Source organism: Zalophus californianus, chromosome 14, assembly GCF_009762305.2.
Source record: "Zalophus californianus isolate mZalCal1 chromosome 14, mZalCal1.pri.v2, whole genome shotgun sequence".
Classification (NCBI taxonomy): domain Eukaryota; kingdom Metazoa; phylum Chordata; class Mammalia; order Carnivora; family Otariidae; genus Zalophus; species Zalophus californianus.
This window is the reverse complement of record NC_045608.1, coordinates 26,495,553-26,508,820: the sequence shown is the minus strand read 5'-3', so window position 1 is coordinate 26,508,820 and position 13,268 is coordinate 26,495,553. Positions and strand designations below refer to the sequence as shown.

General features: G+C 51.8%; 1 non-coding gene across 1 annotated transcript; it reads right to left on the bottom strand.

Annotated features, from left to right (window-relative positions):
- Positions 1–515: 515 nt before the first annotated feature.
- TRNAE-CUC lies at positions 516–588 on the bottom strand. Its single transcript has one exon. It is a non-coding gene; the product is annotated as a tRNA-Glu (tRNA).
- Between the last annotated feature and the right edge of the window lie 12,680 nt (positions 589–13,268).

The window sequence follows — 13,268 nt, the reverse complement described above, 5'->3', positions numbered from 1 at the left end:
TCTTTGTATATTAGAGAAATTAACCCATTGCCATGAGTTGCACATATTTTTCCCAGGTTGTCATCTGGATTTTGACTCTGGGTCGATGCAGGAGACACATTGCTTATCAGCCTAGTCTGGGGATTTATGTCATTCCTGGGTTTTCCCCACTCCATGATTATCAAACTAATTTGCCCTGGTTTCTTTCAAGAGGTCATGTAAACTTGTTTTCACATTGATGTTCTTGCTTCTGGAATTTCCCCTGTGTCAGGTCTGAGGTATGGCTCCATCTATTTTTTTTTTAAAGATTTTATTTATTTATTTGAGAGAGAGAGAATGAGAGATAGAGAGTACGAAAGGGAAGAGGGTCAGAGGGAGAAGCAGACTCCCTGCTGAGCAGGGAGCCTGATGCAGGACTCGATCCCGGGACTCCAGGATCATGACCTGAGCCGAAGGCAGTCGCTTAACCAACTGAGCCACCCAGGCGCCCTCCATCTATTTTTTTAATCTTTTTTTTTTTTTTCAAGTGGGCTCCATGCCCAAGGTGGGGCTTGAACTCACCACCCTGAGATTGAGAGTCACATGCTCTACCGACTGAGCCAGCCAGGTGCCCCTGATCCATCTTCACTATAGCCACACCTACCCGTCTGTCCCCTCACCATCTGCTAAATTATCCAACTTACCCCACTGATGAAATGCCACTTTTTTTCCAAATGAAATCTGCTTTGTACTTGGGTACAAAAGCTTTCGATTCTGTTTCCCTGAGGAGTCCGCTGGATTTCCTTTGTAACAGACGGAGCTTGTTTGCAGACTGCCCGGCACCTGGGAGGGGAAATCTTATCCTGACCCTCCCAGAGCCCTCCCTCCTCCAGCTCCGCCCCAGTGCCCTCAGTTTCCCCCACAGCCTGCCTTCCCACCTGCCAAATGTCCACCTTTCTTTTTTTTTTTTTTTAAGATTTTATTTATTTCACAGAGAGAGACACAGCGAGAGAGGGAACACAAGCAGGGGGAGTGGGAGAGGGAGAGGCAGGCTTCCCGCTGAGCAGGGAGCCCGATGCGGGGCTCGATCCCAGGACCCTGGGATCATGACCCAAGCCGAAGGCAGACGCTTAACGACTGAGCCACCCAGGCGCCCCAAATGTCCACCTTTCTTGCTGTCTTGGAGGGACTTTGCCCATTGTGTCCATTAGACAGCCTGCAAGAGCACAAGGACCTCAGATGTCCAGAGGATCATGTGGACAAAGTGTTCTCACAACACGTGGATGCTGTCAGCAATAAACAAAAAAGCTACAACAAATTCCAAAGTTTTCAACTTGGCTTATGAATTAGGAACTCTGGCTGGTGCCAGATTCCTCCTCCCTTATGCCAGCAGGGGAGGCAATGCCCATCTACAATGGTTATTTTAACATATGATCCTCAAAGATGGTATGAATTTCAAAGTGTCCTGGACCTTCTCGAAGATAGGGAAAAAAACAATGTGACAGTCAGGACCTCTACAAAGAAGAAAATCGGGTTGAACTCTGTCAGAACCTTCCAGGTTTTCTTCAGGACAACACTTGACTTCAGGTAGTGAGTGTCCTCTTTTGCTCTCTGAGAACTCAGAAGATAATATTCTTGGCTTATAAAATAAGGCCATTTCCATCTTGTTCAGAGAGAATTGAAAAGACCCTTTGGATTGAATTCCTTTCGACTCTTAAAATTCTGGCGAATACCCAGACTTCCACTCCAACATTGGGTCTGGAGGGAAAGGGGAACCCGGAGCCAGACCCCTTCCAGGGAGCACTGAGCTTTGGAGAAGAATGTGACTGAATCCACCAGCCAGAAGGTGGGGCTGATGAAGATCAGGTGACATTGCTCCTGAGCGTCCTGTTTGGGGAGCCAGACTGAAGAGAAAAGACAAGAGGAAGCAGCCAGATAAGAGGTGGACGAAGCTTCCCCTCAACCTTCTACATTCAGACCGTAACTTGGAATGCCTAGCCCTCTCGGACAACACACAAACAGGGGACAACACACAAGCAGGGCCATAAAGCTTTATGACAAGAGGTGAGTGGCTCTGAGCCTTTGAACCCCATCCATCCACAAGGCTTCTCCTCTAACAGCAAAGTACGAATGAGAGTTGTGTACCAAGAAAGGTTCTGGAAAGGAGCCAGCCCTGTTTCCAGGAATAAATCCTTCAGTGTTGGGGTGATTCTTTAGTGAGTTGCCGCCAGTCAAAACAAAACATAGCTATACGAGGCAGAAAGTTCAGTCCTTACAGTCCCTCTATTGCCATTTCAAAGTGTAGAGAAGGATCACCTGTGTGTTGACTGAAGGATGCCGGTGATCATGAGTGGATTTAAAAAAAGCCAAAGAAGGACATGAGAGAAGGGTGTGAATTTATACAAGTTTAACATCTTGAGCCCACGAGGAGTCACTATAATAACGTATTTACCAGACAAGCAAGACAAAGAATATTTAGAATATGTGCATTGAGTATTGATGCAGAAACGGACATTTTTCAGAATAAGATACGACTTTACAGATATCAGAGAGAATAGGACTTCATACATAGAAAGAAGATGGGTTGGGGGTGGGGTAAAGGAAACACGTGAACAATTAGCGAATAAGTTGCCCTGTCCCTAGGAATAAACCCCAGATGTACAGATTTCTAGAAAACAGACACACTGGGGGTCACTGAAGGGCTAAATAAAATGGAGGGACCATTTATTGTAACGATGTGACTTCTCCCCAGTCTGGTTTATGACTCACAGTCCCACTAGAAATGCTCACATTTCAATGGAATTTGAGAACCCAATTCTACCATTTACATGTGAATTCAAGGGACCAATAGGAGCCAAAACATTTTCTTGAAGAAGACAAGGTGGGAGGACTTGCTTTCCCCATAACAAGGTTTGTTATCGAGTTCCAGAGTTCTGTAATCAAGGCAAAGTGAAATCAGCATGGGGGCAGACAACCAACCAATGGAAAGAAGAGAAATCCCAGAAGCAGAGCTCTCCACACATATAAGGACCCGATACGTGATCAAGGCCGCACTGAGGTCTATGTGAAGGGAAGCATTGTTCAATTATGGGGGCTTGGCAGGTGACTGCCACACCACACGGGCAGAAAGATCAGACTGGATCCTACCTATTTCACATCCACACACAAATCAGCTCTCCGTGAAATAAAAGCCATAAAGAAAAGATCACAACAACCTTAAAGGATCGTATAAGAGAACATCATCTTACTGATTCCTTAAATGAGATACACAAAGCACGCGTGATTAAGGAAAAGACGGACACCTTTGACCTTATATTAGTAAAACACCATGAACAGAAGGAAAAGCCACGCCAGCTTTTGCAACTCATGTGATTGACAAAGGGCTCATAGCCAGAAGATATTTTTTTAAACTCCTACAATAGACAACCCAATAAAAAATTAGCAAAAGACTTTAGCGGTCACTTCACAAAGCAGAATATCCAAATGGAAAAGGTGCTTGACCTCAGTAGAAGACAGGGACATGTGATGGAGGCCACTGCAAGATACCACTAACCACCCATCACGGTGGCTATAATTAATACGCCCACAGTCCCACTCCTGGGTATATATACTGTAAAGAAACTCGTATCTGGACACCAGATGTCCACCAAGAATAGAATGGATAAATAAGTTGTGGTATATTTATGTGCCGGAATACGACGCAGCAGTGAAACGGGTAAGCTATTGTTACACATATCACCATGGATGAGTCTCACAAGCATAGGATGTTGAGCAAAAGATGCAAGATACAGTTAATACGAGCTCATTTATTTAAAGTTCAAAAATAGGGAATGCCAGACTTCGTGGTTCAGACGTCGGCGCCTTGTGGGTGAAGCTGTGATGGAGGTCAGGAGACCGTCCCCGTCACAGTCAAGGACGGTGGTGTCCCCGAGGAGGAGGGAGGGCGGAGACTGGCGCGGGCGCATGCGCGGCGGTATTTTTTTCCTTGCTGTTCTCATTCTCACAAGCGTCTGTGTTGCATTTGTTAAACTGTTATGCATTTTTCTGTGTGTATGTTGTACTTCGATCATTGCGCACACACACAGAACAGAGGGAAGAACACGGCCAGCATACCAGACAGAGGTGCCGCCCAACAGCTGCATCCCTCTGAGACCTTGTCCCCACTGCGTGCCATGCCAAGGGCTGCCCCCACTTCGCTGCCGTCTCCCCGGCCCTCCCCCAGCCTCCCTGAGCTTCTTGCTACTGGTGTTCCTGCTAGGGTTCAGGGGGTCTTCCCCCTCGTCTCCTCACGTTTCCCTGTGAGCTTTTTCCATCCTTGGAGAAACCCTCCAGGACCCCCTCTGCACCCCTGAACTGCCCGGCTTGGCCCTCCTGGGCCTGCTCCGCAGTGTGCCTGCCCTCCGGCACATGCCAGGACTCCCCCAGCTGCCGCGCCGCAGAGAGGCCCCGAGGTGGGACTTGGAAGAAGACAGTGTTCTGTTTAGGCCCCCTTAAGCCCAACATCTTGTGCACTGGCTTTGAGCTTTGAGTCCACACCAGTGAAGTCGTGGGAGTTGCCTGGTGTGTTCGTGGGAGCTTCCTACGGACCACACCGGCTTCTGGCCTTGGTTGTTCCCCACAGTCTCTGGTGCTGGAAGTGGTCCAGGGGTTGGCGTCGAATTCCTGGTGAGAGGCCCTCCCCGACCGCATGAGCAGGGTCCCATGTCAGGGTCTGGTGCTTTGGGGGCAGTCACAAGCTCACAGCTGTGTGCTTTAATTAGCAAGGCCTCAGCAAGCCTTGGCCGTTGGGGTTTGGTGAGCAGAGGCAGGCCTCCAGAGAACCTTGACCTGTTCCAGAGGCAGGTCCAGGGGGCTTGCTGAGGCTGGGCTGGGGTAGGGGCGGGGTGTTCTCAGGTAGGTCACGTGTAGGCACTTTCAACTGCATAGTGCACCTGGGTGGGAATCTTGGGCCACACAAAGGGAGGCGGTAGCCTGGTAACCGATGAGTTCTGCTAGCACAGGGGCTATGGAGGGTCCCTCCTGCATCCTCCAAGTACATCAGAAGCTCTGGAGGATTAGTCCCCTGGAACTGGGAGACTGAAGGCCCGGATGCACCCACTGAAGGGTGGTGGTTTGTTCATGGACGGACGCATTCAAAGGAATCAGGGCCCTTCAGAGAATATACCACTTTCTTGCATTGAGATAGAAAGACAGCTCAGTGAAATCACTGCACACCCCAAAGCTAGCAAGGCCGTGCAAAACCTTGTGCTGGGGGCTGTCTGTCCCAGGCAGTCAGGGTTTCTCAGAAGATCCAGAAGGAACTGGAATGGTTTGAAAAACATGCCACAATCTTACTCTCAGAACAGGAGCAGTGGGAAATGAGAGAGACCAGCTGTGGAAGAGGAATGTCCTCAGGGTGTGAGGTGTCAGGAGACTGGCAAGTCCCCTGCTGAAAAGGGAGGGTGGAGGTTTGGGGAAGAGGCAAGACCTCCCTCCCCCTCCCCCTGGCATCCCCCTCCCCTGCCCTCCCCCTGCCCTAACCCAACACACAGCCACCTGGGAGCCAAGTGACCCAGAACACTCTTGAGGGGTTGGCCCATGCCGCAGGCAGGAACTCTGTTAAGATCTAGAAGCCATCCCATGAGCCTGGCAGCTCTGAAGAGGCCACGGAGGATCTGAGCAAATTCAAGGACAGAAGATCAACATCAAATACTGAGATTTGGCATGCGTTTTGGGTGGGGGTCTGGGGACTGCTCAGACCTTTAGGGAGTATGTTTTAAAATGTATGGGGTAGGCTCAAGGAAGGTTCTGCCGAGCCCTCCTGCCCGGGGGAGGGCAGACCTAGGCGTCAGAGACTAGCTGAGTGGCCACTGGCTGGCATCCCCTGGGTGGAGCCATGAGAGTGTCTCAACGGTGGATACTTGTGACGAACTCGAGATTGACTTTTTTTTTTCTATTGCCATAGGAGACCCCAAGAGACAAAGTCTAGAGGAATAGGTCAGGAAAAAAGTACAAGTTTGGGCCAGAGAGCAAAAAGGAAAAGGAGGGAAGGCACCGGAAGCCAACCAAAGCAGTTAGCCCTCTGTGTGGTGAAGAAAAGGGATTTTATTTTATTTTATTTTTTTTAAAGATTTTATTTATTTATTTGACAGAGGGAGAGACAGCGACAGCGAGAGCAGGAACACAAGCAGTGGGAGTGGGAGAGGGAGAGCAGGCTTCCCGCCCAGGAGGGAGCCCGATGTGGGACTTGATCCCAGGACCCTGGGATCATGGCCTGAGTGGAAGGCAGACACTTAACGACTGAGCCACCCAGGTGCCCAAGAAAAGGGATTTTAAACCAATGCCAGGAGCCAGCACAATGCAACTGCTAGAGGCTCAGCCGAACCATCCTGGAGCCGCCAGCCGTAAACAGTGTGAGTGTGAGGAAGCACACAGTGGAGACAGATCCTGGCTCCCTGGAAACTGTGTTGCAAAAATAAATGCCACTCAAGGCCAGAAGCGTCCCAAATGGAGGACAGCTAGTGTCCTGAGAACCAATGGGGCAGAGCGGCAGATCCCTGGCCCTTGGTTCTGGAACCTGCTCCACGTGGGACATTGCCCACATGGGCAGGGAGTTCAGCACTGGGCCGAGCCCAGACTCAGAAACCGTGTCATGGGGCAGAGCTCAGCGCTGGGCACACAGGGAAACGGAAATGACAAAGTTTCGAATATACTGGTAGAAAGAAGATACGCCTCGGAGGAGGAGGAGGGTGGAGGTTGTCGCCTGCCCCACCTAACACGGTGGAGGGGGCTAAAGCTACCTCTCCAGGCCGTGGTGTCTGGGCTATCACTCTTTTCTGTCCATTTTCCATCATTTGCTGGGGCATTTCTACCAGGGCCTGGAGGCAGTGGGAAGAGGTGCCTACGTGGGGCTGATCACTGGATTCTGGGGACAGCCGGCAGCCTGCAGCCCGCCCTAGGGATGTCCCTGTGGCAGGCAGGCCTATGAGGGTGTCACCATCTACTTCATCCTAGTAACTCAGGGTCTTTTAAAAGCTCAGCACAGGACAGAGTCTAATTAAAATGTGGGGATGTGGAGAAGGACCCTATTCCTGGAGCCACCCACCCCTTGTGTGCCTGCTGGGGTGGGGGGTGAGGCTGGGCACGGAGCCTCAGGCAGTTAACACCCCTGGGCTTCTCTAGCCAGCGAGGCTCTTTGTGAATTGCTTCAGGCTTTCATCCTTTGCCCTTAAGACTTCAGTTTTTATTTCTTTGAACTTGAACCTAAAAGGGCAGGGAATTTTTTTTTATTTGAATTTCACCCTAGGAAATTCATAATGAGAGAGGGCATTTCTACGTTGACTTTCTTACTAGTGTATCTTTGTCATTTTATCTCTTTGCACAACCTCTGAGCCACATTTGGTCTTTGAGGTTGGACCTAATTTAGGATGGGAAAGAGTAGGGAGAGAATTTTTAGTTTGGGGTCCAATAACGCTGGGTTCTCACCCATCTTAAGGCCTAGGAGGGGGGATCTAAACTAAACCCCCAAATCAGGAGTGGATGGAATGGGTCACGGCCTCCCCGTCCCTAGGGGACCTTTTCATTCCCCATCCAGCCTCACCCTCCACTCTGCTCAGCAAGCAGCAGCCGTATCACGGACCCACGAGTTTGGGAAAAGAAAGTGGACCAGTTCAATTCATCTTCTTCGGGTCCCCTCTTGGGGTCTGGCCTGCCTTGCCATGGGCCAAGGTGCCAAGGGCCTAGGGTGCCTTGGAGCCACCCTGCAGCTGGGTCCTTGGGCAGTGGCGACATCTTGATCTGTGGGCCTTGAGCCTGAAATGAACCTTCGGCTTTACAATCCCCTGTTGAATTGGACCCCTTGGCTCCTCGATGCCTGGTCCAGCCGTACGGCCTCCCTGTCACGGTCTCTGTTGACTGTCCTCCTGCATGCACTTTTTTTGGGGGGGAGGGTTCCTCATCCTGGTCCCTTTCCCTGGAGCCCCTTGCAGAAGCAAGCTGGGCTACCCCAAACAGCTGGGATCTGGCTAGACCAGAACAGCAACTCCTCAGTTTTCCAGGCTTCTCCAATGGGCCTTGGCCAGTCGGGGCTTGGGTCCTGGAGTGCCCACAAACAGCTCAGAGTTTCTGACTTCGCTGTCAGTGCTCTCTCGGGGAGCACCCACCTGCACCAGGGTGTGGAAGGTTGTCAAGCAGGGCCACTCCTCCTAAGGCAGGGTCAGCTTTGAGTAAAGGCTAGGGTGATTTTCCCAAAGAGGCAAGGCCCAGGCCTGGGTTCAGGGCCGCTGACTCTACTTTCCCCCTTTGGCCAAAAGGATTGCAAGAGGGTCCTGTGTGAGTGGCCTTTCCCAAATTCCCCAGCAATTTCCCCAGCAATTTCCCCCACATCACCTCCTGTTATCCTCACAACAACCCTGTGAGGTAGGTCTTAGCAGCTCTACTTTAAAGGGGAAACTGGGGCCCAGAGAGGTCAAGTAGGAGGCTTCTCCCAGGGTCACACAGCAAATGAACCGGACAGTGCTGGGCAGTACTGCCCTCAGGCCCAGCAGCAGGGAGCGAGCCCGCCCTCAGGCCCCCACAGCTTTGCACTCTCCTCCCACTGCCCCTTCCAAGCCACCACCTTTTCCTTTTTTCCAATTCCTCTTCTTCTACGCTTTCTCTCAGCTGTTTTCCTTCCCCTGCTGCTATGTATTTTTTATACTTGCGGATGAGTGGTCTACAGCTTCATTCGACAGTCCTGTTTCAGAACAGGCCGGGGACAAGGGAGCTGGCACGGGGATCCGAAAGGACCCTCTGGGACCCTAACTGGCTTTTCTGGCCCCCGCCCTTTGCCCTTTCAGGAAGAGCTCCTGTGGTTCAAAGGTCAGCTTGACTACCTCCCTGTGTGAGAGAGAGAGAGAGAGAGAGAGAGAGAGAGCAGGGTGGGCTCAGCAGGGAGAACCCTGCTCAGAGATAAGGACCCTCTTCCTGTCCAGAGGATGGTTCTTTGAGGTGTGTGTGTGTGGGGGGGTCCAATCCCAGGAACTTCCCTGCTGTGTGTGTGGCAGGTGAGTGGGGTGAGGTAGCTTGTATGTCAATGCAAAATTAGCCAAAATTAAGAGTGAACCAGCCAGCTCCCAGGATTGTTCAAAGGCTTGTGCTAGCTTCTCTTGAACTCTCCAGGGGCTAACCTTGAGCCATGCACAGCTGCAGTTATTTGGAGCAGAGGTGGTAAAGGTCAGGGCCTCTGTTTGCCCGCTGAGGGGCCCCAGCAATACTTTCAGTTGTCACATGTGTTGGGGAAATTTGCAGAAGTTAATTTTTCCAAGTTGGTGGAGGGCCACTCACTCTTTCCGTTGCAAATTCTGTCACACACGTCCTGTGGGAGGAGCTGCGGGGGGTTTTGGGTGTGGCTAGGGCAGGGGAGGGGGAGGGAGATAAAACTGGGTGGGTCCTTAATGGGTTGAGTGGGATTATTTATGTGCTTTGAAGTCACTCGTGGGTCTACTTAATTACAGCTATCTTAGCTCATAAATGGCTTCCAGGGACATTTTTTGCCAAAGGAAAGATGGAATTATCTTTCTAATCACTCTGTAGGAAATATTACAATATCGTTGTCACATAAAGGTGATCAGCAGTCAAAAGATATGGGAGTAGGGAATATTTTCAAGGTGAAGCTGTGTCTGGCAGTTAATAAAAATGTCAGGATGTTCTTGACTTTGTGATATTTGTATTTGTTTCTAAAATTCGTAATTGCTTTACATAAACAAGAATCACTTAGCATTTTGAGTGTGCCAACCGGTTATCTGTTCAGCCTCCTGTTCCAACCACCTCTTCACTTATGACTCAATGTCCCCCAGTGTTTATTGGCCAACTATTCAGGAGGCCCCAAACTTCCTGCGTGGCTCTGTTCCCATGTCATGCCATCTGCTGCTCTCTGGAACGGAACAGCCCACTTAACGCATTTAAACTGGAACGTGACCGAAAAGCTTCCTTATCCTAAGCTTACTGATTCCTCCAGATCATCAGCCCTAAGTCACACGTGAGGAAATTGAGGCCAAGGCCAATGCTAAGGCTAAAGGGGGTCAAGACGGCCAGCTGCGGTGCTTTGTCCCAGGGCCATTCCAACTGGTGACAAAATAACTGTCTCTAACAGATTCCCAGCCAGCAGGGCTCCCTCCCCCACAGCAGGGACATCCTTCAGGAGCCAGAAATGCCTTGGTTTCTATGGTTTCATTCACAGGCCATCTTAGCTCTACGTAACCAGGGAAGCTGAAATGACTTGCCCAAGATCACTCAGCTAGTAAGTGACAGATCCAGGTTTCAAATCCAGATCTCTGGACTCAGCAGGGCCAGGGAGAATGAGGGCAAACAGATTGGCAGCCGATGAAGCTGAGCTGGCCCTCCTGGCAAATGGGACAGCAGGCCACAGCCTGAACAGGTTGTTTCCAGCCCCTTCTTTCCTCAGTGGCTCCCCAGCCATGTGGCTGGAACTTTCTGGTACCACATCCTGGCATTTGAGGGCCCCCCACCCTTTAACGGCACTTTCGGTGTCTCACTAGGTCTCTATAACAATCTAGGAGGGGGCAGAGCCGTGATTATTTTACAGATGACAAAGGAGCCTCCGAAAACTTTGGGAGCTCAATAACCTCCCCAATCTGGATGTTCCCTAGTGTAATCAGCAGTAATGGGACACAAGCACAGGGGCCATTCACTTAATATCCTAGCAGATTCCGTAGGGAAATGCCCACCATCATCCTCCCTGAGGGAGGAGGGCTGAGACCCCAGGGCACCCTGGCAAAGGATGAACAAAGCATGAGCAAATGAAGGGCGGAGGGGGAGGCCACGCCCAAGAAGTGGGTCCCATGTGAAGTCTCCCTGTTGACAAGAATTACGCCAGAGGAGTCTTCTCCTGAGCTCCTCGTCTTGGTCCACTTGGTCCACCACACTCAGAATCCCTGAAATGGGAAGGGGTATTCATGACACAGATTTCTCAGTGTCTAGTTGTCACCAGGCTTGGTCCCCATGGCGTTCTCGCCCTCACCTCCCATTGGCATCCCTTCTTTGCATTGCCACTGTCCATCTGACCCTTCCTCTTCCTCACACGGGAAAGGAAGTCTCCCAAAGGTAAAGGTAAGTCTCAGGGTGGGTAAGAAGGAGATTTAGGCACCAGAAAGAGCTGTGGTCAGACTTCCAACTACACGTGAAAGCAACCTGTGAGGTCTCTTCCTGTTCCAGAACTAGGCTCTTGATTCAGGTCAAAAGAGCTTTTTAAAAATTTTCTCCTATATGCCCCTCCCCCCCTTCCCCTGACCCTACCCCTTCCAAAAATCAGTAGGGAGTCTTTCAGGGTTTGTTCAATGACTGGGTTTATGAGGCTGGGGAATGATGCCATAGGCTCATCTTTGCCGGGAGACCTCCCCAGCTCAGTCTCTTCCATCGCCCCCTTTCCCCCTCCACTTTTTTATTGAGTCCACCCCTCCTCAAGCTTTCCTGTCCTCCCTTCTCTTTCCTTCTTTCTGGGACCCTGCGCAGTTCTCTCCACGCCACACTCGCTCGACCTGAGGTTCTGGCCTCCAGCTGAAGGCCTGGCGGGGATACTTTCCCTCGCCCGGTGGGCACAGCGGGAGTCTCCTACCCCGGCCTTCTGCCCAGGGTCTGAAACAGTCTGGGGCCCCCAGACCCTTCCCTTCCTGCCTCAGAGGCCCCAGCACTAGGCATGTTCCTCAGTCTCGGGTGCTTTTCCCGCCCCTTCCCTCCAGTCTCGGGGGCCGCCGGGCAATAACCGAGACACTCGGCGCCCTAAGAAGGCGCTGGGCACAGTGGCAGTGTCCGATCACTCAAGCCTAACTGCCCCTGCGCCCCTGGCCGCCCGTTGCTAGCGGCGCCTGTTGCCACGGCAACCCGCCCACTACCGCCCCCACCCGCCCCCCACCTCCCAGCAGGCTCCGCGCACCAAGCAGGGCGCAGGACGCGGGCGGGCGTGGTGAGGCGGTCGCGTCGCTCCCAGTATGCTCCGCGCGGGGCGGGGCCGAAGCGGGACCAGCGTGGTCAGCTTCCCAAGCCTCCCCGGTGGTCGGGTGCCTTGGCCACGCCAGCCCAGCGGGCAAAGTGGTGGCTAACACGGTGCTACGCTGGGGGGCCGGGAGTGAGGCAGGCGCCCAGAGAGGAAGCTTATCTGACTTAATTTTTATTTTTACAGTGACCTTCTTGTTAGCATCCTGATTTAAATTTGTTATGAAAGAATAATGTACAAGGGACGCCTGGGTGGCTCAGTAGGTTAAGCGTCTGCCTCCAGTTGCGGTCACGATCCTGGGATCCTGGGATCGAGTCCCTGCATTTGAACTCCTTGCTCAGAGGGGAGCCTGCTTCTCCTTCTGCCTGCCAGTCCCCCTGCTTGTGCTCTCTCTCTCAAACAAAATCTTTTTTTTTTAAAGATTTTATTTATTTATTCATGAGAGACAGAGAGAGAGAGAGAGAGAGGCAGAGGGAGAAGCAGGCTCCCAAGGAGCACGGAGCCCGATGCGGGACTCGATCCCAGGACCCTGGGATCATGACCTGAGCCGAAGGCAGACGCTTAACCATCTGAGCCACCCAGGCGCCCTCTCTCAAACAAAATCTTAAAAAAATTTTTTTAAATCTTTTTAAAAAAAATATGATTTTATTTGAGGGGGGGAGCCAACGAGCACGGGGGAGGGGGGCAGAGGGAGAGGGAGAAGCAGACTCCGCACTGAGCAGGGAGCCCCACTCGGGGCTAGATACCAGGAACCAAAGGTAGGCGCTTAACCTACGGAGCCACCCAGGCACCCCAACAGGTGTTTTTATTAAAGTACAGTGGGCGACAGGGTCCAAAGGCAGAAAGAGCTGTACTGGGATTGTGTTCTAAATTCTGTTTCTTTGGGGCACCTGGGCGGCTCGGTCGTTAGGCATCTGCCTTCAGCTCAGGTCATGATCCCAGGCTCCTGGGATCGAGCCCCGCGTCAGGCTCCAGCCCCGCGTCAGGCTCCCTGCTCCGCGGGGAGCCTGCTTCTCCCTCTGCCTGCTGCTCTGCCTGCTTGTGCTCGCTCTGTCAAATGAATAACAGAGAGAGACATAGCGAGAGAGGGAACACAAGCAGGCGGAGTGGGATTGGGAGAGGGAGAAGCAGGCTTCCCCGCGGAGCAGGGAGCCCGGTGTGAGGCTCTATCCCAGGACCCTGGGATCACGACCTGAGCGGAAGGCAGACGCTTAACAACTGAGCCACCCAGGCGCCCCATGAATAAATAAAATCTTTAAAAAAAATACTCTCTCTTTTTAAAAATATTTATTTCTTTGACAGAGCACAAGCAGAGTGAGAATCAGGCTCCCCGCTGAGT